Raw genomic sequence first — 4,902 nt, 5'->3', positions numbered from 1 at the left:
AAGGGTCTCTAGTAGTGGATTTGGAAGTCATTACTCTATAAATGGTGATTTAAGCCAGGGGTTTTCAATGCACAAAAGATCATTAAATGGCAAGAAGATCAAAGAACTAACTAATCCTGGGGAATACAGTTAAAAGGTTCAAACTAGGGAAAACCTTAGTTTTCATTAAAGAAAGAAAGAAAAGACCTGAATAGTAGGAGGAAAACCAGAAGAAACTGGTGTTCTAGAAATCCAGAGGTCAGAGACTTTCAAGAAAGGAGAAGTAGTCAACTCTGTAAAATAAGACAGATGTCAAGTAAAACAAGAATTTAATGGAGTTCTGGTGTGGTGCTATAGGATAAGCAAGGTCATGTGAACTACAAGGTCGGTTGTTCAAACTCACCAGTCACTCCTTGGAAACCCTGTACAGGGTCACTATGAGTTGGAGCGGACTTGACAGTACTTAACAACAACAACAGTATTTATAGAACAATGTCCAAGCTTCTTACATATCTTTAATCATCCCATCTTTCCATATTCATTTCTCATCACTATCTGCCTTATGGGACACTCTAAAAATACTAAACTGATTTTTGTCCCTCAATATCCTGGTATAAGGAGCTCTGGTAGCATAGTGGTTACAAATCGGGCTGCGAACCTCACAGTCAGCAGTTCAAAACTACCAGCTGTTCCGCAGGAAAAAGATGAGGCTTTCTGTTCCCGTAAAGACTTATAGCCTCAGAAACCCTGTACAGGGTTGCTGTGAGTTGGAACTGACTCCACGGCACATCACAAAAACAAATATCCTGGTGTAATGCTGTGGGTTAATGTGCTGGACTGCCAGGTCAATTTGAGCCACAAGGTCAGTGGTTCAAGCTCATCAGTTGCTCTTCGGAAACCCTACACAGAGTCGCTATGGGCCGGAACTGACATGATGGCATTTAATAACAAACAACAACAATATCCATACGTATCTCCCTCTTTGTGCTTTTCATCATGTTATTCCTTCTGCCTGAAGAACATTCTTCCTCTCCTTTTTTCATCGAATTCTGTCTTATTCTTTTAGACAAATCAGGAACTTTTTCAGAATTTTTTTTATCTTCCCCTTTCTACCTTCCACTGGACTAAGGTAGATTCTGCTCTAATGTATACATGCCCATCATAAAAATGCAAACACAAAAACAAAACTCTTATTGTCAAGTCAATTCCTACTCATAGCAACCTTATTAACAAAGAACTGCCCATAGGGTTTGCAAGGCTGTCAACCTTTATGGAAGCTGACTATCACGCCTTTCTTCCATGGAGTGGTTCTCAGGTCAAGTTGAATGTCTTGTGAACCCAGCAATACTTGACTTAACTTCCAGTTTAAATCACTAATATCAGAGTAGGCACATCCCTCTCAGAGATGAAATTCTATTGAGTTTGAATCACTGACTTTCGGTTAGCAACTAAGTGCTTAACACATCTTCTTGTTATAACAATTTTTGTTCCTTACCACCTTTATGAAGTCCTGGGGTGGTGCTGCAGGAAAATGCACTGGACCGCAAGGTCGGTTTGAATCTCAAGGTGGGCAGTTCAAACTCACCAGCCATTCCTTAGAAGCCCTGTATAGAGTCGCTGTGAGTTAAAACTGACTCGATGGCACTTAACAATAACAACTTAATAAATCCAGAGATAGAAGAAAGACCATAGAAAGACTTTTCCATCCTAAAATTTATGAGGAAACTGGAACCCTGGTGTGGTGCTATAGGATAAGTACTGGATTGCTAACCACAAGTCAGCAGTTCAAACCCACCAACTACTCCATAGAAACTCTAGATGGAGTTGCTATAAGTCAGAATCGACCTGATGGCATGTAACAACAGCGCCCATACCTTTGAGTCAGATCACAATTTGTGTGGATAAGAAACGAGATCACATAGGTCTCCCCAACTCTCTCCATGTTGTATAGGTGTCTCACCTGAGCTCCCCAGAACTGTCCTCTCATGTCATTCTCATCCTGCTTTCCTCCACATTGCTAGGGCAATGTTTAATTATAATAGTAATTTTAAAAATTAATAATAACTAATGTTTAAAGAGTACTCACTATGTCAAGTACTGTGTGGTGTTGTAGGATAAGCATGGGACTGCTAACCACAAGATTGGCAACTCAAACCCACCATATGCTCCTTGGAAACCCTATACAGGGTTGCTATGAGCTGGAACCAACTCAACAACACTTAACAAAAACATGCCAAGTATTTCACCTGTCTTACCCCATTTTCTAAAATGTCTTATGTCTTATTTCAGTCATGAAATTCTCAGAACCACTGGGATCAACGAGTTGAAGGATCTTGCCCAACAACATATATAAGGAATGAGCAGAGCCAGGACTGTGATCCAGGTCTTTCTGGCAATCTAGCATGGACACTTCACCACTGCTCCATATTTAGAAACCTCTATGAAAGACACACCATTGCCAACTCGGTTATACTAGCAGGGATGGCACAGATGCTACAGACTTTGTGTACATGGCCTCCAACTTTAATGCTCAAAGACATGATGATCTTCTTCTCATGTCTGGATGGAGGCTAACAAGTATCCATTGTAAAGGCTATATATATGCTTTCTTCATTAACAAATAATCGATTCAAAGGACATTGTCTCACCCTGTCACTGGCATTAAAGCAGGCAAAGCTCTACATCACAGACTCCCCAGTCATCTAAGAACTAAGACCCAGTGATATCATCCTCAGGATGGTAGAATCATTTTTCATGAGGATGGAAAAATAACGGAATTATAGATGCCATTTGGTAGAGAAGGTAGAAAACTGACACTGTCATACAACCCGATGCTTCCTAGAATTTGAGGTGACGCAAATTCAGTGAAAATGACATATTCATGGGGCAATCTTATTTTAGTTTTGATAAAGAAATAGTGAGTGCTTTGTGTACAGGAAGTGAAGATGCAGGGAAACTGGCTTATCACGGAATGAAGTTTGGATAGGGAAAACAGTGGAGTTTGAGTCCTCTTACTTTATGGAACGCACATGTGATGCTAAGCAAGAAATGACCATAGAAAAGTACTTTTCTTGAGGCATCTAGAACCTGTCGACTGCCATTGAGTCGATTCCAACTCATAATGACCCTGTACAGGGTTTCAGAGGCTGGTGGATTTGAACTGCTGACCATGTGGTTAACCTACAGAGCAGCCAGTGCTTATCCTACAGCACCACCTAGCTCTCCCAAGGAATATGTGGACAAGCTGACTTCAATACTCAAAGAGAATGCTGCACATATGACTTCTGTAGCTTAGCCTCTCAGATAGTTGGAAGTCTTGTGAAGGCAGCAATATTTGACTTCCTTTTTAAATCACTAGTGTAGTGGTTACAAATTGGGCTGTGAACTGCAAGGTCAGCAATTTGAAACTACCAGCTATTCCGCGGGAGAAGATGAGGCTTTCTGCTCCCATAAAGACTTACAGCCTCGGAAACCCTGTACAGAGTCACTATGAGTCAGAACCAACTCCACGGCACATAACAACAACAACAAAGAGTAAGCAGCTCTGCTTAGAGATAGAGGTCTGGTTTGTGGGTTTTGAGGCTGCTTCTGGTAAAGACCTTGATTATTCACAGGTAAACAAGGTAAACACACACTTATTTGTTCTTACTTTCTAATCTGTAGTGAACAATTTTTTCATCACATCAACGATTTGGCTTCTAGATAATGTTGAATCTGTCCCTGTCCCAACCCCACAGCACTTTCCTACATAATCAAAGCCTCTTTTCAAATTTATAATCCCTGACAGGGACACAGTACCCAATAAGCACAGTAAACATGGAAGTACTTGTGCTTACTTAGAAGTCTGGAGTCGGGTGTGGCACTGCTGGTTAGTGCACTAGACTGAAAAGTTGTTTTGAACTACAAGGTCAGTGGTTCAAGCTCACCAGTTGCTACTGGAAACCCTATACAGGGTTGATTTGAGTCAGAACCTATTCATCAGCATTTAACAACAAATTAGGACTCTGTATTGAGCAACTGTTAGAGATGAAGTAAACACAAGTAATCCACTACTTACTTTGATTAACATGTGAAATTGTTCACTACAGAATAGTAAGTAAATGTAATAGCCGATGCTTACTTTGCTTGTGTGCTACTGTCTGAGTAGAAATTGTAGGCTAGGGAAAAGAATCTCCTTTACTGAGTGGCGAGTTCAAGTTCCCGTCAACCCTCACCACCCTTCAGCTGGTGACAACAAGCTCAATCATTGACCAAAGTTTCGTTTTTTCTAACTCACCAGACTTTCACCAATTGGTGGTGGTGGTGGTTATGTGCCATGGAGTAGGAACCGACTCATAGCGACCCAATTAGGTCTCTTTTATTTTCTTTCCTCATCAGACCCTGTTTTGCAAGATAACAGCTACTCTTGACAGTCAAATATTGATCAGAGCAGGAAATTATGTATTTAAGAGGAGAAAAGACATCAAAGAGTTAAATAGTAAAACCTAAAAAAATATTAGGAAGATCAGCCAGAGCTTCTAGAGAAACAGACCTTTTGGGAAAAGAACAAAATAAGAAGAGCAAACTGGCAGAAATGTGCAGTGTTTTACATTCTTTTAGCTTCTCAAGAGTAAGAACAGCCAAGAATACAGAAAGGTTTGTCCAAGTAGAACTTACTGCTGTTGTTAAATGCTATCGAGTCGATTCTGACTTTGTGCTTTGTGGGGTTTCCGAGGAGCGGCTGGTGAGCTTGAACCACTCACCTCGAGGTTCAAGCCAACCTTGCAGTCCAGCGCATTAACCCATTTGTTGTTGTTGTCAGGTGCCATTGAGTCGGAACCGACTCATAGCAACCCCATGCACAGCAGAACGAAACAGTGTCCAATCCTGGGCCAACCTCACTACCGCAGCCACACTTGACGCCATCAATGATGCCACCTGGCT

The sequence above is a fragment of the Chrysochloris asiatica genome, unplaced genomic scaffold (genome assembly GCF_000296735.1).
Source record: "Chrysochloris asiatica unplaced genomic scaffold, ChrAsi1.0 scaffold00387, whole genome shotgun sequence".
Taxonomy (NCBI): domain Eukaryota; kingdom Metazoa; phylum Chordata; class Mammalia; order Afrosoricida; family Chrysochloridae; genus Chrysochloris; species Chrysochloris asiatica.
The sequence above is the reverse complement of the archived record's forward strand: the minus strand, read 5'-3'. Positions refer to the sequence as shown.